The sequence below is a fragment of the Lissotriton vulgaris genome, chromosome 5 (genome assembly GCF_964263255.1).
Source record: "Lissotriton vulgaris chromosome 5, aLisVul1.2, whole genome shotgun sequence".
Classification (NCBI taxonomy): Eukaryota; Metazoa; Chordata; class Amphibia; order Caudata; family Salamandridae; genus Lissotriton; species Lissotriton vulgaris.
Window position 1 is genome coordinate 1,807,665,379 of NC_141693.1, and position 22,394 is coordinate 1,807,687,772.

Below are 22,394 nucleotides of genomic sequence, written 5' to 3' on the forward strand. Positions count from 1 at the left end.
TGGCTGAACCACAAAAATCAAAGGGTTCTCAGTGACAAAAGAAGCAACCCACTGAGCTATCTACCATATAATACAGTTAATTACAATACAATATGCTGGTAGACTTTCTTTGCAGTATGCATATAAACTCTCTGCTCTACTTAATAGAGAGGGAAAACAGTCATGAGATAAAAGTCTAACAGCTATCCAGTGTGGATATAATCATCTGCCTTATCTCTGACTAAGCAAGTCTCACAGTGCTGGGAAAATAAAGGCTGCTGCTAGTGGTACCACTGTCAAGCAGAGATGTTAATCCCTTTAAATAAACTAGCAGTTTTGATGATTTATTAGTGCAGACAAAACTTGGAGATGGTCTGCATTTACAGCACAATCAGACAACTTTTACAAGGCGCTATGCTGTGCTAGAGCCCCATCGTCATTCTCTTAATAAACATTTTGAATTTCAGGAGGGCATTATTAAATTATTATCTGACTTACCTGGTGTGGTCTCTTTTTTTTTTAAATAAATTTATTGAGCATTTCAGAATGTCATAACACAGATTATCATTGCATATACATTACAGAAAGATGCTCTGCAAACTTCAACCAATGTAACAGAAACCCCGTCCCATTATGACACATCCCGCCAAAATCCGACACACACCAACGTACATGTATTGAGAGGCTTGACGATAAAACCCGCCCGTGGAAACATCGTCCCAGAATATTTAAGGTGACTGACGACAATCAGGGATTCAGCACTCACTCAGACTGCCCTCCTCTTGCCCACATTGTGCCAGTAAATATTCACGCAATGGTGCCCATATGTCCTTTGGCCGAGAGGATGACGGTAGTTCCTCAGCGTACAGCTCAAGTTGCTCCTGGCAGTATACCATGTCTCTGACCAATAAATCAATTTTCGGCCATAGGCGACTATCCCAGGTAAATAACACTTGCCTCTTCGCCAGTAACAGTGCAACCTTCAGGAACCTCCCCACCCTGCCCGTCAAATCAGGCAGATATCCCAGGAGATACCCCAGGGGTGAGCAGTCCACAGTCAGCCCGGTAATGGTGCATAGAAGTGTTACCACACCCTCCCAGTATCGATAAACCCCATCACAAAGCCACGCCAGATGGAGGAAATCAGCCCCCTCCAGCCCACATCTCTTACAGCACGATGAGTCTCGCAGGCCCATCTTATGTAGTTTCTTGGGAGTGTGGTATACCATGTGTATGAACTTTAAATGTATGATTCTCAAATTACTATTAGGCGTTAGGCACCCCGTCAGCTGGCATATCTGTCCCCAACTGTCTGCTGTTGGAGGGGAACCCAACATGATGCCCCAGTGTTCCATAGCCTCATCCGCCCCACGAACTGTCTCTTTCTGTACCATCTTATATAATTTTGTGAGCAATTTTTTCCTGGACGGAGCTACTATAAGCATCTGAATGGCCTGTAACGACTGGGGTTCATCTGAGGAGCTGGTGTATGGTGTGGTCTCTTTATAGTCAGAATGATCCACTGAGAGGAGCTGCCTGCGAGTCACAGCGGAGATCATTAGCCTGTCTCGAGTCAGACCGAGCCCTGCTGCACTGCAGCCTCAAACTGTGCCACCTGCTCTCACTTGCGACTCTCATCATGCTTGCGTGGTGAGTCCGGGGCACTAGTTGGGCTCTGACTGCCTGGGCAGGGCACAGCAACAGTATGTGTCATGGTCATGATGAGGCGAACAGGTGATCGATTCCCAAACACTGGCTGCAGAGGAACAACAATTAATTCCTCGGTGACTTGGGGCCCGGCTGGCGGGCAGGAAATTGAAACATCCTGTCACAGCCTGGGACAACCAAAAGAGGACCAGATAAGACTCGGGAACATGATCTACAAAAAGTAGGTTTGGCGCTAGTTTATTTTAAATAGCTTCTTTGGCATTTGAAAGCCTTCGTTCCAAGGACCAATTAATGCACTTGGTGGTAAGTATGTACCCCTGCAGAGTGTTTGGAGTAGCTGCGTCTCCCCGATCCTTTCTCCCTGCACCGACCCTCCCCTCCCGTAGAGAGAGAGAAGCTGTCACGCCAGCCATCGGGGAAAGTACGGAAAATGTGTGAATGAGCCGCCCTTGCCCTGACAGCTTATAGATTTACATTGTGAAAACCATTGCGCTGCACTTTCCACTACCTGGAAGTGCTGCACTTTAGAAATCACACGAGCGCCTAACTAAGGCTTACCAGAGAGCAATTTTAATGCCGTGCGCAGTGATGATAAGATCAGTGCCTGCTGGTGCCGCGCTTCATTCTAACTCTTGGCGCCCGCCCAGGGCTTTAAGTGGGAAAAAAAAACTGGGGGTGCTCTAAAAGGGGCGTGATAAATCTCGTAAAAGGGTGTGGTCTAGCCAAAAAGGGGCGTGGTCTAAATCAAGATAACTAGCATTGTGTGCTTAAGAAAATCATGAAGTCGCATCCAGCAAAAGATAATAAAAAATGCAAAAAGGTATATTTATTAAGTATAAGCCACAAACATACCAAACATGGTATCCAGCAAGCATGTCTGTTCGACAGTCAGACCAACTAACTATGCCAATGGCAGACTGGAACGCAAAAACATCCTAATTACTATCTGGGTTGCCAGGAATGGCTGCGCTGGAAGGTGCTCCATTAAATGTAAGCATTAAGGAATCTTTGGGAAAGATAGAGGGGATCTCTGGCTCAACATAAACCTTGATCTAAGTTCTGAGTTTTGCTGAAGTTTGTACAATGCTAAAACCCCCTTTTACTGCAGGAAAATTCGTGAAATCCCAAAAGTCACGTGTTCCACTGTAGACAAACCACAGGCATTAGTAACTGCATTTGTACAAGTACAAGCACGATCTTGGAAAGATAATGTGCACTACAGCTCGCCAGTTGACATGGCTCAGGGAGGACATCAAATTCGAAAAACTACAGGGCAATCCGACTGCCAGTGTAAACACAATTTTTCATTTACTTTCACCTTGTCAATACTTTGATATCTGTGTACCTCTTTCACCCACAATTGCAACTGTAATATGTGATCACTGCTCTATGCACTATCAGGGAGGCCAAGGATTGGATGACCATGTATTCTGAACATCTTTCTGACACACTGACAGGCACTGTCAGAAACTGAGACAAACAGGCCTTCAGCATCCACTTTAGGGCCCTCAATCAGTGCTCATTATAAACTCTTGGAAGTGACTGTTCAAAATGTGTTCTATACAAGAATTATAAGCTACCCAAGGAAAAAACAGAAAAATAACGTCCTGAAAATAGCTGACACTCTTAGGGAGTGCAAGATTACACACACTGTGTAAAATTTGAACAGGAAGTAAATCGGTGACAGGGATTACTTAAACAGTTTTTTCACACAAATTGTTCAAAACTCCATCAGTGTTATTTGCCAGAACAGTTAAGGAAATTAATCTAGGGCCCGATAGGGACCCGTTTCATGTCTGACTCAGAGGGACCCGACCCACTTAAAGTCCTGGCCACACACCTCCTATGAGGACATTTTCTTACATAATTAACACAAGTGCTCTCACTCGCCGGCGTAAGTATGTTTGCTATCATCTGGAATGTTCAAAATGATAGGCCTTTAAGGGGCTTGTGGAACAAGAGCGTTTTAAGGCTGATCAGTTTCAGGAAGCAATGATGTGGATGGCATAAATGTGGAACCACTTGTCGGAGCGTAGTAAAAATCATAAAAGATGCGAGGCTGTAGCCCCAGAATCTTTCAAGGTGAAGGCGAGTTTGAGGGGGTTGACATCTAGGTAAATTTTGTAGCATGGGCAGCAAAGGAACACCTTGAAGTGTGCCTCAATATTGATTTTTTTTCTTATTTGCCTATTCGATTTAAGTCGTCAAGAAAAGCTCAACAGAAACGGTACATTACTAACATGGTAGATAAACGGATAAGGGGAGTACCCACAAAGCAGGGCCATAATCTGTGCCCTCTTAGCAAGATAACAATGATGGACGATCGTACTGTGGGGATAACCCAATGCCCTTACCGATCAAGGATGGGGCTCCACAGGTGAAAAATGCTAAAACTAATTTCCCCGACCTCTTCATTTCAAAACACGGCGTCCAATTCATTAAGTGAAGGTCGTGCTGGGGCAGGCTGCTTGGGGTCCTCTGCCTCTTCATTTTTTCATCATCCCACGCTGGCTCCACGACCACGTTGCTCCTGCGCTGGAAAGAGAGAAGGGAAATCCGGAGAGAAAATGGCTCTCTTAAAGGATTTCCCTTCCTCCAACAAAGCTCACCTGGCATGACGTCATGCCGTCGTGCCGTGGACGTCATGCCGTGACCTCCACTACTCAGTGAGGAAACTGAGCTCTCACTGCAGTAGAAAACATTCGCAGCAAGCAATCGCCAAGGCTTTAAGTGGGCCAGCTCTGAACACCGGCAGTTTTATTTTGGGGCCTTCGAAACGGGACTAAAAAACAAACAAAAAAATGAAGAAAAGGCCACCTTTGCCAGCCGCGAAAATAGAGCCCGATAGAGACCCGTTTCGAGGGCCCCCCAAAAAAACTGCCGGTGCTCAGACCCGGACAGACCCGGCCCACTTAAAGCCCTGCGCCCGCCCCGTAACAAGTGGCGCTGGCGCCACAACGTCATGAACGTGGTGATTAATCACATGTCCGGTGCATTTCTGACACATTGTAGCAGCATACAGCTGCAGGCTCGCCGTCAAGACTGCAGGTATCAGGGTGCAGAGCGCACTGGCACTCCAGAGAGACCAGCTTTACGTTAATAGTTACTAAGGTGCATGTTTACTTAGTGCTGCTGACTAGGCACTATTATGCGTGACTTCGCATTTCAGCGCGGTGATGCGCACCACCACACTGAAATGCGTTAGTCTAACGCATGATGCGTGATACTTGGCAGGGCTGTCTTTTTTTGTATATGTGGGTTCAGGCGACCTGACAGTGACTGTCTAAGTCTAATTTCTTGGAAACCATGGGCCTTATTCGATCCCATTGTCGACAGCCCTTCAGTCAATTTATCGCATTACAATGCTTGTAGTTCGATCCTATCCTGTCCGGGGACAGACCGCCGCCTCCGATGGGATCTCAGATCCCGACAGGGAGGTAGATGGAAGGGTAGTCCCAAATGGAGGCAGTGCCGAGCCTTGCACCGCTCTCAGGATTACAATAACCCTTTCAGACAGCGTGTTCATGGCGGGAACACCACCATGTACAGCCTGTCAGAAACGGACTTTGAGGGCCCTCTGAAAGTGGCCCTGGGGGCACATGTACTACCCCCACTCACATTCACCACATGGTGCATGGCGCATGGTCCATGGATGTGCAGGAAGGAGTCCTGTTCGCGGCCACTTGTGCTGTGGTCCTTTTCCTTGGCTGCAGCACAAGCTGCCATAACAGTGAGCTTTTTGTGACCACCAGCCTTGGCAGATGCATCGTATTTGGGAGGAAAGACCACCGCCTGCTGATCGAACGGTCTCCTGACCACCGAGATAGCGGGTGACGGTCCGACCGCCTGCTATCATAAGGTCCTTTGTTCCTTCTTCAATATTTCCCAAAAATGATTTAGGCTTGGGTGAAGTTTGCCGATGGATTTACTGAAGGAATTGTGCCATTCCTCAATGGCATTGTTAGTCTTTGCACCTTCCTAAGAGGAGGTTGTGTAACAGTTCCAGCCTCCAATGGGAAACCTTGTCTTCCTCCTGTGACCCAACCTGCATAGATAGCAAATCCATATATCTTAGAAATAACTTAGTTGGGGTGCCAATTTTTCTTCATTTAATATTTTGATTCAGAAATTGCTGTGTAGTACTCATCTACATAGAAAGGGGGGAAAAAGCAGAAGGCAGGTCGTTTTTTGTAATTCACAATGTAGTTTACTGTTTGATAAGTAATACTCAACTAAGGATGATTCGGGGATTTTTCGGCAAATGCCTTTAAACAGTGAAAAACTTTCTTGAATTTGAGTGGTAGAGTACATTTTTGTAATTGTATTAATCATTGATAATTCAATGTCAATTATTACTTTTCTAGGACTTTTATTCATTGTTTTGGATTTTACAACTATTAGTAATGTGGGCCTAATTATGAGTAAGGCAGTTCTGGGACTACCGTACCCGTGGATGGCAGTCCATCCGCCACCATTGCGTCTGGCATCCCGTCCAATTTCAATGGTGGCGGTAGGACTGCCACAAGTCCGCTGTCTCTGCTGGGATCCAGGATCCAACGGTGGCAGTGAGAGGGTCTGAAAATGGTAGCTGTGGCAATGCTGGCACCACCGAGCAGATTATTATCTGCCTTTCCACCGCCCATTCCATGGTGGGGACATGCTAAAAAAAGCATTAGCATAGCCAATAGGTCTCGCCTTTGGGACATTATAAGTGTTTAGCCATGCAACAGCTGATGTTGTACCAAGGATATTGTGCTGCATAATTAAATACTTAGGAGACCTTTTGGCTATGCCAATGCTTGTTTGATCTATGTAATGTGTTCACTGAAAGGTGTAATCTATGCCTTCCACAGGTTTCTGATCTGAAACAGGTTCACTACCACTATGGAGACACTGAAAAATTAACCCACCAAAATATTGTGGCCATAACTTGGACTACGAGAAAACTATGAAGGTAAGTTTATTTTACTATACCCCACTCTATACATATATTACCTTGATGATATATGTATCATCAAGGTTCAAGCTAAGGATAGTAAATCTATATTAACCTAAATATACTTTACCTTTACATTGTTTCTGTAGTCGATATTTGTACAACAAAAAAAACCCTGAAACATCCTTTAGTAATTGACAAAGGCACCAGTCAATAGTTCGTGGTGCTCTTTAATGTTCCCACCACTTATTTTCCTTTTCTATTATTCACAGTGAAAATATATCATCTCTGTATCAACTGTGCTTCCTAAAGGAAGAGTAAATCTGAGGAAGACCTTCGTGGTCTTTGTATTTAGCACATTCCTCATACCCATATCGCGCCGTAATGTCCTTATTGTCAATACAAATATCAATAAGAGCAATCATGGACAGGAAAAGAATTGAGCTGAAATGATGTATAGATTCATCTAAAATATGCCTTATGTCTGTCAGTTGTATGTTGGCAATCACCTGCAAAGTTACGACCTCTATTACAGCACATTGTGGAACAGATTTTACTAGCCATAGGAGTTCACAAAAATAAAAATAATCAGTGTTACCATCAATCCTGGATAAAATTAAGGAGGACTTCAGCATGAAGGACTTCCAGGCTGTCCTCACAGATATTTTAAATGTTGAGTGGTCGGTCAAAGTTGAGACACTATAAAGTACTTCCTAGTGAAACACTCACCATAGAGGAATATACCTGTATAACCTTTGATGCCAAGCCTTTCTTGTTCATTAGCAATAATCAGCCTTCAAGAGGAACAACATCTCTTCAACCTCCTAAACCAAAATAATATAATCCAAAGCAGGAGAGCTGGTCAAGGTACACACTAGTAAAAAATATGCCAAAAGGAAATACTTGTGTGTCCATAACGCCAGAAGTCAACATCAAGACCCTTAGCAAAAACTCATTCAGTGTGCAGACACTGTCCATTAAAGAGAACACGGTCATAACCTTCACTGTTAAGAATATATCATAGACCACCTACAACTACTCTTCAGGAAGATTATAAACTCCCAGAACCTAAATAACATATTTCCAAGGGGGAGATTCCGCAAAAAGAAAGCAACATACTAAAATGGAAATGTTTGCTTTTCTACTGTAACTAAAAAGCCAGCAACTTGTCAGCGAGAACCCACAAATAGATTCTGCCATCATATCAACAGTACAGAAAAAGGATTAAACATCAACTTTGTTATCCCCACTGCTGGACAGGTAAAGCAGTGGCATGAATGTGGAAGGCTGCAAGGTACGTGACAGATCAGCCATAGCCATGAGTTATACAAAAGTTTCTGCTGTCCTAAACAGAAGACCGAGATCTTTGTGATGCTCCATGCAAAGATTCTTGGTCGATGTCCCTAGGGATAGTATTAACAATTTCCAAGGCATCAAAACGATGGTCTGGCTGAATACCAACCAAAATGTGAGTACAGCAGCAGATTTACATCACCACTCATGCTGTGCAATGCCCTACAGCCCTTCTGCTAAGTTCGGCTGTAGATTAGTACATAAAAACCATGTATAAACAGAACAATTTGTAACAAGACGCAAAGAACCGCAAACATGGTACAATTAACCATATCCAGTATAACAGGAAACCACCACCAAGAGATATGCAACCCAACCCAAAACATTGATCAAGTTTAGCAGTGCTCAACTCGTGTCTGGCAGCTCAATTACACAAGGTGTATAGCTGGCTACACATAGGAACATGGGTGAAATATGGACACGAATGTTCAGAGTTTATGTAAGGAAGGACCAGGCTCACCTTAGCTTTGAAGCTGGGTCAATTCCATTCACTGAGGTAGAGGAGCCTGGGGAAAGCGCTAAACACTTACAGGCACATGCATCATTCCATGAATTAGCGATTTCTTATTTGCGATTTTTAAGGTTTCGCAAATAAGGAATCGCAAAACGCGATTCATCATAAAAATAGCGAAAAAATAAAGAATCGCTAAAAATCGCAGAATTATTTGCAATTACTGGCTTTTGCGATTTTGCAATTAGCGATTTTGCAATTAGCGAAATCGCAATATCCAGAGTCGCACATTGATGCATCTTGATGACATCAGAACCAGGAAGTGAGCACTCCAAGCCTCATTTTCAGTGCATAGGCTCAGGGAGAGGAGTGAACTGGCTCTGGGAGCAGAACAGGAGTGGGAGAGAAAGATTGCAAACACCTGGCAACCCACTGAAATTGGAAACTGCACAAACAGCAGAGGACAGCCAAACAGGCAGAAAAAGAAAAGTACAATTTTCAGAGAAAGACATTAAAACACTCATTGAGGGAGTAGTCCACAGCTATGATAAGCTGTTTGACAAAGCTTAATTGAAAGTACCAGAGTAGGAGAAACGCAAAATATGGATCCGGATCCAGGACAGAGTAAATGCCATTGGGGTGACACACCGCACAAAGGAAGAGCTAAAAAAGCGATGGTACGATCTGCGCAGTCGGGCTAAGGTGCGCATTGCAGACCGGCTGAAGGAGGCAAATAAAACAGGAGGGGGAACACCAACAGACACTGGAAACACTCCCCTGGAGGACTTGGTGGAATCCACAATCCAGCCTAAAGCTGTTGTCGATGTGACTCAGCTGGACACCTCAGGAACTGCACACACATCTGAAGGTAAGAGGAATGCATGTTGCCATTGTTCCCAATTACCTAAGTCACAACCTGACCTCTGCACAGCATAAGTGCACACTGTAAAGCATTAACTACATGTGTTAACAAACAGGGAAGTGCATTATGGGAGATGTAGGTAGGGCAAGCAGTTACAATGACAGCCACACACATATGCAAAATAAATCCCAGAGTGCGACGGAGAAGACGTAGAGCACACAGAACACAGCAGGCGGAGCAGACAAATGAGGTCTGGGGGTGGCCTGGAGGGACAGATGCTTCGTACACATCGCCTGCAGAGCAAGAACACACGATTAGTGAAGATGGAAATTGCAAAAATGGCAGACAACATAGCAGTACTGTCCAGTAGTGTGCAGGAAATGACCAGGATCATGCAGGAGGGACAGGAATCTCAAAATAGACAGCACCGGCAACTCATGCAGAACCTCAACTGAATGTGAATTCAAACAATAGGCTGGCCACTACAACTGCACTGCTGTCACGTAGGTCCGTGACCATGCAAACCCAAATGTGTCATTGGAGCGGAGATGTTGCCAAAGCACTAGACCAGGTGCCCAATGCTGTTGAGATGATGAATGCATCCACTAGTGCAGGCAACATGTCTGCGCAGGAAGAGAGTAGTGAGTGCGCCTCAAGCATGGGCAGTACAATAATGCCAGTGGCCACTGCAGTGAGACGCAACACATGCAGCGGCACACCCTCCACTCCCAACGTGAGGCATGAAGATGCTGCCACTGACACGCGTCTGGTGTTCGTAGGAGAAAGCGCTAGGCTCCCATGTACAATGATTTTGAAGATGGTGACGTAAGCATTGTTACAATGTGACCTTATTACTGACTTTCAAGTATTCGTTCCATTGCATCTATACATGTTTATTACCAAGACTCTTGTGCCACTAGTCACATTGAAAGTGTACTTGAACACCCTAGTCATTGTTTCATTAAATAAAGCTTACTTTTCTTTCAAAATACTGTTTTTGTGTCATCATTACTCACCTTAGAAGTAATTTTGTGTGATCTCTAATCTTCTCCTGCACCCTTCAGCAGCGTCTGATCCTTGTAGGGCCCGGTGGTGTTGCACTTGCTGGTTCCCTCCGAGTCGCTGTCAGACAGCTCCATTTCCAAACCTCCCTCTGTCGCAATGTTGTGCAGCATGGCACATGCTGCCACTATATTGCAGCATTGTTCAGGGTTGAATTTCAGTGCTCCACTGGTCTTATGAAGGTATCTGAATCGGCTCTTCAGCAGCCCAAATGTGCGCTCTATGACGTTTCTGGTTGATATATGTGCTGCATTGTACCTTTTTGGGGCGGGAGTTGTAGGTTTGAGGTAAGGTGTCATGAGGTAATTCCGCAAGGCATATGCGCTGTCACCTACATGTGAGGAAGCAAAGGGTGTCAGTGGTTGTTTGACATTGACATGCGTACAATGAATTAGTTGATCTATTGCACATATTTACCTAGCAGATGTCCATCTCCAAATTCTCCCCTTGCAAGACGGGTGTGAATGCCACTTTGCCTGAATATATATGAATCATGTGCACTGCCGGGAAATTGCGCCACAATGTCCGTTATGATGTTTTTGGCATTACACACAACCTGAATATTGAGGGCATGATAACATTTCCTATTCCTATACAAATATTCCTGTGCTGCAGGGGGACATATTGCCACATGGGTGCAATCAATACAACCCAAAACTTGTGGGAAGCCTGAAATCTGGTAAAACTCCTGCTTTGTCTTGGCAATGTCATGGGCTGTGGTAGGGAAATTGATATGTGAGCCTATCCGGACCATCATGGCATCAAGGAATGCTTTAAATATTCTTGACATTGCGCTTTGCGACACACTCTACTTCAATTACACCCTGAAAACTGCCTGACACCAGTAGATGTAGGCAACATAAAACCTGAACATGCGTTGGATGGCATTGGTCCTACAAGTCTGTTGTTGCAGTATGGGGTCCAATTCATTGATGAGATCATGGATCATTGCTGCATTAAGCCTATACTTATCGTATATTTCGTCCTCATGCTGTCCTAGCAAAGTTATGCGGACTCTGAAGATGCGCTCATGGATTCGCCTCCGTCTCTGTTGCGCAGCCTGCAGCCTCATCCTACTCGCCATCAGGTACAGCCCTGCCATTGTGACTTCTGGTAGCTCATTGTGAGAGTGTTTGCACTCATGATTACCACCTGGTTGTGTTCCTTCTTAGTTTGCGATTGCAATTTTGCGATTTCCAAGGAAATCGCTATTTGCGATTTTTTTATGCATTTAATTTGCGATTCTTTATTTGCGATTCTCTATTTGAGAGTCGCAAATGAAGATTCGCAAATGTTTTCTCAGAATAATTTTGCGATTCTTTAATTTTGTGAAAAAATATATTTTCGCAAAAATAAAGGTGCTGCATGACTACACTGTAATTTGCGATCGTAAATGCCATTTTTTTGCGAATCGCAAATTTTGCGATTTATAAAATGCTTGATGCATGCCACTGTTAGCCCTGCCCCTTTGCCTGCGACATCGAAACAAAAGTAAAGCTCAAACAAAAGCCACAACAAAGAACACCACATAAAAAGAAAAAAGAAATAAGTTATATTATTTTCGGTTCTCTCTAAACGGATTCCTCTTCTGTTAAGCCTACAATAATGCCGTTTATGACGGAAGCATAGGAAGTTATGAATGCCATTCAAATGTAACAGTAAAGTTTTAATGGTTCGCCATTAATAGGTCAGTTTTCGGTTGAGACTGTACACTGAAGCATATATTTTTTTTAAACAGAACAGTTTAGCAGCCATTAACCATTCAGAAATTCCCTATAGAGGCAGCACAAAACGGGGCGCACTCAACATATGATACATTACACTTAGCTACAGTTTGAGGATTCTCTCACGGCTCATTTTGAAATCATACGCATACCCTAACCCTAAACCAATAAATGCAGCAGGGCAAACTACGAATGAGGCATCTGATAACATTTAATGAGAGCACTAGATACCGTCTACGGTCAGGTGTTTTATTTTAGATGACGCAAGTTATTGTAGTGTGACCGTAACCTGTGTACGATTTGAAATAGTTTTTAAAGCAGACGAAAATCGGAGTGGCAGCATTGGCTGCATTTGACAGACGGTGCGGGGATCCTACTAAGTTATGGGCCGGATGAAATTTATGTTGGTTGCCAAAGGGAATATCTTGCCCTCACGCAGCTACAGCGACCTTATCCACAAGATTTGAATAATGCGACTTGTAACGGTACGTGCAGCTCTTGTGAAAATCAAAAAGTGGAACTTATGGCGCAGGCAATTCTTGAATGTAATATTCAATCTCGCTATAAACAACCTCTGCACTCTTCCCCAAATTGAAATTTTGTTCTAGTAAGTTAAGTTTGTCTTGTTATTAAACGCTGCTGACTGTCGTTTAACATGAACGTGTTAGTTCGAGAGCTATAACCAGGGCGACTGGAATTATGTCCCAGGGGAGAGCCAAGATATAAATGGGTGGGTCGTCTAAATTATAAAGCAAGGCCACAAATTAGGCGGTGGAATGCAGCATATTTGTAACAGTATTTATTACTGCATCACTGTCTTTTTTTTAAATACACTTTAACAATGGGCAGCATTTCTGCCCCCTTAACAACAATGTAAAACTCAAGTATGGCAAATAACTACACAACAAAGCGTACAGCAGTGTGTTTCTAGTAGCTGTTGAACCGTTGGAGCTACACATTTTTGGGTAAAATCTGCAGCAGCAGCAGGATTACGTAATGTGCAATAAATACATATTTACGCCGAAAACGCAGCGTCCGCAAAAATTGCCCTGGTAATAACTGCATTGCGATATATTAAGGCAGAATGGTGGAAAGGCTAATTTAAATAGGATCACAAATATCTGCTGGTTAAGGCTAATAAATTCATATACAAATCCTCGACTTCTAGATAATAGGTAGGAGTTAAAAAAAAAACCTATCAGATTGCACTACTTTGTTTTTTTGCTCAGCTACTCTATAAACAGCACTACAGTTTGGAATGCAGGTGTGATATAATTCTGTTAGAGTCAAGAGAGGTAACTGCCCCTTCCTTTTTTAAAAGGCATACTAAAACCTAGTTGAACAAGCAGACAACCGGTATCGAAAATAAGAAGATTCTTAGACGCACAAGAGCGAATTAAACATGAATAACCTTTTAAAGCTCCCAAACCAAGATCACGACTTGCAGCCATTGGCAAAAAAAACTAGCCCCGTCATTTGATCCAAAGTTCAAGAGAGTCAAGTCAAGTCAAGTCAAGTCAAAAGAATTTATATAGCGCGCTACATACCCAGAGGGTCTCAAGGCGCTTGAGGAAGGGTGGGGGGATTACTTGTCGAATATCCAAGTTTTGAGTTGCTTTCTGAATGCAAGGTGGTTCTGAGTGAGACGAAGGTGAGTGGGGAGTGAGTTTCAGGTTTTAGCGGCCAGGTAGGAGAAGGATCTACCTCCCATGGTGGTTTTATTGATGTTGATGCGAGGCACGGTAGCAAGGGCTTTGCTGGAGGAACGTAGCTGGCGGGGGGGGGTGTAGAAGGAAAGTCGAGTGTTGAGGCCCTCGGGTCCAAGTTGGTAAAGAAGAAACCCAGGACACCAATAACTGATTCAATCTATCCTTGCTTTCTATTCTCCAAGGCTTGACTGTGCCATCAGCCGCTACCCACTTCCATCATAAGCACAACACCTAATCAAACGACTATTGTAAGATCCCTTAGCTCTATTCACCAAAGCAAACACATGCTCGAGTCCTGCAATCCCTCAACTGGCTACCTACAGCTAGTGGGTCAATGTTTCAAGCAACCTGCATTACACAGTGCCTCCCAGAGAAAAGTCCCACAGCCATGTACAAAAACCTGGAATAAGCGCACCTTTAAGTAGAGACAATAGTTTACCGTCGACAGACATGTCAATTCATATGCAACACTTCTAGCCCACACTAATATTCTACAACACAGAGGACAGCAGCCAATTATAGTACATGCAGGCTGCACAACTCCAAACTGATTGATGGTCGTCTCACACTAGTAAGCATTAGTGAGTGGAGAAGTGTGGCTCAATGGTTAGAGCGCAGACCCTGATGCAGAGGTCTAGCCCGGGACCAGGGTTCAATTCCCTGCCTCGGCAGGTCTTGGGCTAAAAAATTCCACGGACCTGATAATTCTCGCCTCGGTGCCTAGTCCAATCATGGAGTCCCACTCTGCAACTCTGGGCAATAGCTTGCTTAATCTCCACAACGGCCCCCACAGCGCTAAGGATGCCTGGCCTCCACCTTGGGGGTGCCCAGGAGTGGACGCCTCACAGGGAAAGCCAGGATGGGTTCCACAGCGGTATTTGTACAAGCGCCTTGAGACCCTTGCGGGTGAGTAGTGTGCTATACAAGTATCAATTTACATTTACACTGACAGGCAACGTTTGCTATGGTTCTTCATGATCCAGTACCATACACAGCCAACGGAACTGGCCTAGAGTAACTGGAAAGATCCACCACATATTTCTGGCTAATCCTCGGAAACTAAATCTAGTCCACAACTGCAGGTCCGAATCTGCTACATAATTGACAACATTGAACAATTAGATATGGTATGATTGTAACATTCTACCAGACCCATCCCCTTTACAATTTATCTCTAAACATGGCTGGTCAGAGCCATAAACCTTTCAACAACGTATCTCAAACTGGACAACGCAGGGCAGCAACAGGCAAAGAAAGGGACCTGCAGAGCTGTTCAAGGCAGTCACCCTACTGAAAGCAATCAACTGCGCTCTTATATTTCACACTGTATCTGCCACACTGTAAGTGATGCATTCCTTAATCCGATAACCGCAAGTAGGTGGTCATCACGGACATGGGGACACTTACCACAGAGGAATACCGACTAAAACAAAACACCCTTAAAAATTATAAATGTTTCAACACAGTTTAAGCAGGAAACAGAATACTGACACCCTTGCTGGAGGGTGGGAACTGTAAGGTGCAACCTTCCAATGTCTGGCAGTTTCTTTAGGCATAAGACACGAGTAGGTTTTACGCCCAAAGATTCAAGATGATGTTATTTAAACCTGGAGTATTATGCCCTATCCTAAAAGGTTTAGAAAATCGTACCCAATAAATTGGTCAAATCACAAAACTTTAAACCCCAAGTATTAAGCCTGCAGTCTGGACAATACAGTCCAATTGACGGTCCACAAATATACCTCCCATTGAGAGGACAGCTTTCACTAGGGCCTGGTAGAAACCATATGATCTACATGGGATAGTACTAGCGATAACACGGCTGGTCTAAAATCTTGTTGGACAGTCGACGCCCCACCCCCAAATGCCTACAGTCGTTAAGTTTGAGCACATGGAGTTTATCATTTGACAGAGCACATACTTTTTTGATTTAACGACAGTAATGTGCTTAAACTCAGTGCCCAGAGCTTAACCCCTAAATCGACAGTCCGAGAAAGAGCTTTAAAAACACGATTTACATTCTAGGAACCATTGGATGGCCAGGTGCATTTTAAAATACACGCCTGGTAATCTTCCAAACATAGGTAGGCTATTGCACTAATATGGTGGAGATTCAACTACATGTCCACTATTAGCCTCATTCAGTATAAGAGAAATACTCTCTTAGACACCAAAAGTTTAAAGACATTAAATAGCAAAATCCCCTTAAATATAAAGAGCATAATAACCAACCAAAAAGGCAATTTCAAAGGATTTAAAAAAAGGCCTGTTACGAGTAGTAAGGCTAAGAGTCAGACGCTAAAGGCCATTACTCTTGGACTAAGAGTAAGTGACGCATGTGTCCGAGACTAGGTTAATGTTTCGAAACACTTGCTTGGTAGGAGACAACTTCGTAGTTTAGTGGGAGCATAGTCTGTGAATGTAAATGTTTGGCCGTGGCTGTTCGAGTTCATGGGTCTAATCTTTTGGGGTCTTGGGGAATTTTATATTGTTTGCTCCAGAACCTGCGACTGAAGAGACAGTGAGAGGTGCTGCGATTAGTAAGTGGCAGGAAGGTCAATACTCCTTAACCTTTCACAATATCGCATTCCTACACCCTGCAGTAGGTCTCGAAAAGGTTGCGCAGCTCAGTGACGATGCACGAGGCGCTGACGTTGCCCACGAACACCTTCCAGGTGTTGAGAGGCCGCAGCTTGCTCAGTTCAACCACCATCTTTCGGCCATTCAGCTCGCGGCTGTTGAGTGCCGCTATAGCGGCCAGGGCCCGGTCCTCTTCGCGCATGTCAACGAAGGCGAACTGCTTCATGAGTGCACAGCTCACCACTGTGCAGTGGTCATCAAAGAGCATGCTCAGCTCTTCCTGCGTCGTTTGCTTGTCAACGTTGCCCACGAAGATCTTCTTCTTGATACGTGTAAAGACTGTGTGAATGGAAAAGGGAGCAAAGCAGCAAAATATTTCTTTCTACGATGGCGCCCACCCCATAACCCTCGTGACGCCCCAAAAATACAAAATGGATGCGATGCTCTAATTACCACCCGCCATCCTTTATGGTCTTATGCGTCTCAGAAACACGGCGTCGGCGCTTGAACGGCGACAAGATGATAACGGCTTAGGTGTGGCGACAACTATGGTGCGGACGGCGGAGACTGACCGCCGCTCTCCCCCTCCTGCCCAGTCTGTTCGTCCGAGTATCCCTTCCACAAGAACTGCTCGACTTTCTTGCTTCCTCAGTGCCGTTCCGTAAAATGGCATCAGACGGCTAGGTTGTTACAGGAACAAGCAACAAACACGAGCGCCTCGTGCGGCGGGTGGGATGTGCACGCGTTGCCATTGAAGGCAATGGAACCCGTGCACCTGCTTGGCTGAAAAGCCTAAGCGACTGCATAAGGTCATTTGCCTTTGCAGTGCATGCGTGCTGCGAAGGCGAGACCTAAAAAGGGTGGTGGAATGGCAGGAAAGGGGAGCCAAAAAGGACACCTGGGTAGATCTGCCCATGGGGGTGCAAGCGAGGGCACATGTTGTGTCACCTAGGATTACGCCGTCACGAATAGTAATTGTGCCCCCCCCCCAGTCACTGTCCAGCACCTGCCCTGAGGTAAGTACCTGATGGAGTTAGAATAATATGTTTGCCCCTTGTCAATTTTCTAGCACCTGCCCTGAGGTAAGTTACTGTGGGAAATAAAATAGTAATTTTGCCTACTAGTCACTGACCAATAACTTCCCTGAGGTTAGTACCCAGTGGGGTTAGAAAAGTAATTTTACCCCCCCAGTCACTGTTCAACACCTGCCCTGAGGTAAGTACAAGGTGGAGTTAGAAAATACATGTTTCCCCCTAGTCACTGTTCAGCACCTGCCCTGGCGTAGGTACCCACTGAAGTTTGAATAGTGACTTTGACCCCAGTCACTTTCCAACACCTGCCCTGAGGTAAGTGCATGGTGGAAATTAGAATAGTAATGTTATACCCAGTCACTGTCCAGCATCTGCCCTGAGCTAAGTATTTCATGGAGTTAGAATAATAATTTCCCCTAGTCACCTTCCAACATCTACCCTGAGGTAAGTAGCTTATGGAGTTCGAGTACTAATTTTGACTCCAGTCATTGTGCAACACCTGCCCTGAGGTATGTACATAGTGGGAGTTAGAATAGTAATTTTGCACCATAGTTACTGTCCAGTACCTGCCCTGAGGTAAGTATCTTGTGGAGTTAAAAAAGAAATTTTTCTCCCAAGTCACTATCCAGCACCTGCCCTGAGGTAAGTTGCTGGTGGATTTAGAATAGTAATTTTGCTTTATAGTTACTGTTAGCATGTACCCAAAGGGAAGTATCTGGTGCTGTTGGAACAGTAAGTTTACTTCAATCAATCAATCAATCAATCAATCAATCAATCAATCAATCAGGTGCTTGTTAAGTGTGGCTACTCACCGTTAAGGGTCTCAAGGCGCTGGGGGGGTGCAAGTTACAATTCATAAAGGAGGGGGTCTGTCGAAGAGCCAGGTTTTGAGGTTTCTCGCGAAGATGGGGAGCGAAGTTGTCTGTCTGAGGTGGAGCGGAAGGGCGGTTCAAGCTCTGGTAGTGAGGAAGGAGAGGCCTATCGATCTGGAATTTCTGGTGCGGGGGAACACAGCGTAGGAGAGCTGGGCTGATCGTAGGGTCCTTTGGGGTGTGTGAAATTTGTGTTGGCTATTCAGGTATGCTGGTCCGGTGTCGTGGAGGGCCTTGTGAGAATCTCAAAGGTTATTCTGGCTTCAACAGTGAGCCAGTGAAGTGCGCGCAGGTGCTGAGAGAGGTGGTAGTGTCTTGGTATTTTGAGGACCATTCTTGCGGCAGTGTTCTGGATGATTTGTAGCTTGTGGGTGAGGTTTTTGTTTATTCCGGCGTAGAGTGCATTGCCATAGTCGAGTCTGCTGGTAACGAGGGCGTGAGTGATGGTCTTTCTATGCTCAAGGGGGATCCATTTGAATGTCTTGTATAGGAGGCGGAGGGTGTGGATGCAGGAAGATGTGACAGAGTTGATCTGGAGGTCCATTTTGAGTTCGGGTCCCGGATGATTCCAAGGTTGCGTGCGTGGTCCGTGGGGGTGGGTGGGCTTCCAAGGGTGGGGGACCACCAGGTGTTGTTCCAGGTGTCGGGGTTCAGGCCCATGTTTATGTTTATGTTTTTGGAATTTTTATTGCGCACAACTACCCGAGGGTGTCTCGGCGCATGTCGGACTTCCTGGGCCGGAAAGCAGCCAAGTAGTTATTGATTAAATAACCAGATTTTCAGGAGTTTACGGAAGCTGAAAAGAGTGGGGCTGGTTTTGATGAACAGTGGGAGAGAGTTCCATAGCCTAGGTGTTGCTACTAAGAAACGTCTATCTCCCCAAGTAGTGGTTCTGGTACGTGGGACAGAGAGGAGATGGGTGGAGGATGAACAAAGTGATCTTTTTGGAGCGTAGATCCGAAAAGGATCTTTAAGAAACCTGGGTCCTAAGTCATGGATGGCTTTATAGGCAATGCAAAGTGCCTTGAACTTTATCCGACTCTTAACCCTTAGCCAATGCAGGTGACGTATGGCCGAAGAGGTGGGGCAGTGTCTGGGGATGCCAAGCAGAATTCTAGCTGCAGCGTTTTGGACTGACTGTAGTTTATTTAAGACGTGTTCTTGAGTGTTGAGGAAGAGAGCGTTGCCATAGTCCATTTTGGAAAAAACGAGGGTGGTGATCAATATTTTTCCTGCAGCTGGAGGGAGATATGGCAACAGTTTCTTAATCTTCCTCAGTATGTAGAAGGAAGATGAGACCACTGCGTTCACATGGTGTTTAAATAACAGCTTGTCATCGAACACAACACCGAGGTTTCTGACCGTGGCAACCGGAGTGGGAGGGGGGCCCATTTGACTGGGCCACCAGGTGGCGGACCATTCCGGTGAAAGGCTGCCAAAGGTCATCACCTCGGTCTTATCCGAATTTAATTTCAAGCAGTTATTTGACATCCACAAACTGATGGCCAACATCCCCTCCTGAAATTTTGCGGCAACGGCTGGTCCATCCTTATGCACTGCCAGCACCAATTGGGTGTCATCCGCATAGGTGGTTAGGCGTAGCCCGTGTGCTTTTATCACCCTCGCCAAATCTGCCACATATATATTAAATAATGTGGGGCTTAGCGCAGAACCCTGGGGCACCCCGCACGGGAGGGTGAAGGTGGGAGAATAGAAAGAGCCCAGTTTCACCGTCTGCGTGCGGTTGGCCAGAAATGAAGCAATAAGATCCCTGGCTAGATGGGAGACCCCCAGGGATGTGACACGGTCGATCAAGATGGAGTGATCGACCGTGTCAAAGGCCGCGGATAGGTCAAGGAGTATTAGGACCCCCACCCCACCTTGGTCCATTATAGTCCTAATCTCGTCAGAGGCCTTTATCAGGGCGGTTTCGGTGCTGTGGCCCTTCCTGAACCCGAACTGGGTATCTATGAACCCTGAAAGCTGGTTGTTCATAACTGCTTCAAATATTTGGTCCGGGAATGGGAGACAGGGAATCGGTCTGTAGCTAGCTGAGTCCGCAGGGTCCAAGGAAGGTTTTTTCAACAGGGACTTGATGACCGCCTTTTTCCAGATTTCAGGATAGATGCCTGTCTGAAAAATGGAATTGCATAAATCAGTGAGCGGGGAAGTGATAACCTCACTGAGAGCGCTCAGTATGGCAGGGGGACAAGAGTCTAAGGAAGATCCAGATTTGAAGGAAGTGGTGAGTTTGCTGATCAGGTCTGTCGAGACCAGCTGGAAGTTGGGAAAGATAGATGTGTTTAAAGGGGCCGAAGGAGGTGGGTCAGAGAAATCCAAGCGTTTAGGAAGGGAGAAAGATGAAAAAATATTGGTGACCTTGGGGAAAAAGAAAGTGGCAACCTCATTACAAAGGTCTTGAGATGGCTCAGTGGGAGGTCCTGTCGGAGGGTTGGAGAGAGAATCGACTACTTGAAATAGCCTTCTTGTGGAGTTTTTGGCAGATTCTATCTGAGCTTGAAAGAAAGCGCCTTTATGTTTAATGATGGATTTTTAGGTCTCGCCTAGACGAAAGCAAAAGTGAAGCTTTTGCTGTCTATGCGAGACAACTTATGTTGCCACTTTTCTGGGAATGGTGTGGACATCAGACTGTTACGAGCTTTTTCTGCTGTAGTCAGGCTGTCACGAGCTTCTCCTTTGGAGATTTGACCTCGTGAGCGCGCCTTGACTGCATCTAATGGGCCGTGCGCTTCCTTTAGTCAGTTTCACTTTGTTTCATTTCACTTTGAAAGTGCAGGCGTCAATGTGTCTGGTAGTTGTTCATGTGGAGTGCCTTCTGACCTCGTGAGCGCGCCTTGACTGCATCTAATGTGTGTGGCTTTTTTTTTCAACGTGGCCCTGGCGCTTGCTTCAGTCAGTTTCACTTTTAAGGTGCAGGCGTCAATGGGTCTGGCACTTGTTTTATTTCCATTTAATGCTCTTTGGAACAACAATTTTATATTACTTGTGTGTATTACCACTGGCCAGAATTTCAAAGACTTATATTCACGCAGGTGAAATAATACTATTGTGATTAGGGCCGATTTTTGGAGTCTGACCGTTCAGAGTGCAGAGTGGAGCTTCAGAGTGGAGCTTCAGAGTGGAGCTTCAGAGTGGAGCTTCAGAGTGCAGAGTGGAGCTTCAGAGTGGAGCTTCAGAGTGCAGAGTGGAGCTTCAGAGTGGAGCTTCAGAGTGGAGCTTCAGAGTGGAGCTTCAGAGTGGAGCTTCAGAGTTAAGCTTCAGAGTGCAGCTTCAGAGTGGAGCTTCAGAGTGGAGCTTCAGAGTGCAGATTCAGAGTGGAGCTTCAGAGTGCAGAGTGGAGCTTCAGAGTGGAGCTTCAGAGTGCAGAGTGGAGCTTCAGAGTGAATGTAAATGTATTGTATGTAAATGTATTGTATGTAAATGTAAATGTAAATGTAAATGTAGAGAGTGGAAAATGTAAAAGAGTGGAGCTTCAGAGTGCAGAGTGGAGCTTCAGAGTGCAGAGTGGAGCTTCAGAGTGGAGCTTCAGAGTGGAGCTTCAGAGTGGAGCTTCAGAGTGGAGCTTCAGAGTGCAGAGTGGAGCTTCAGAGTGGAGCTTCAGAGTGGAGCTTCAGAGTGCAGAGTGGAGCTTCAGAGTGCAGATTCAGAGTGGAGCTTCAGAGTGCAGAGTGGAGCTTCAGAGTGGAGCTTCAGAGTGCAGAGTGGAGCTTCAGAGTGAATGTAAATGTATTGTATGTAAATGTATTGTATGTAAATGTAAATGTAAATGTAAATGTAGAGAGTGGAAAATGTAAAAGAGTGGAGCTTCAGAGTGCAGAGTGGAGCTTCAGAGTGCAGAGTGGAGCTTCAGAGTGGAGCTTCAGAGTGGAGCTTCAGAGTGGAGCTTCAGAGTGCAGAGTGGAGCTTCAGAGTGGAGCTTCAGAGTGGAGCTTCAGAGTGCAGAGTGGAGCTTCAGAGTGCAGAGTGGAGCTTCAGAGTGCAGAGTGGAGCTTCAGAGTGGAGCTTCAGAGTGGAGCTTCAGAGTGGAGCTTCAGAGTGCAGAGTGGAGCTTCAGAGTGGAGCTTCAGAGTGGAGCTTCAGAGTGGAGCTTCAGAGTGCAGAGTGGAGCTGCAGAGTGGAGCTTCAGAGTGCAGAGTGGAGCTTCAG

General features: G+C 45.4%; 1 pseudogene; it reads right to left on the reverse strand.

The window, feature by feature from the left end:
- Positions 1–16,310: 16,310 nt before the first annotated feature.
- Positions 16,311–16,787, reverse strand: LOC147717243 (RNA-binding protein 14-like; annotated as a pseudogene).
- Positions 16,788–22,394: the final 5,607 nt, after the last annotated feature.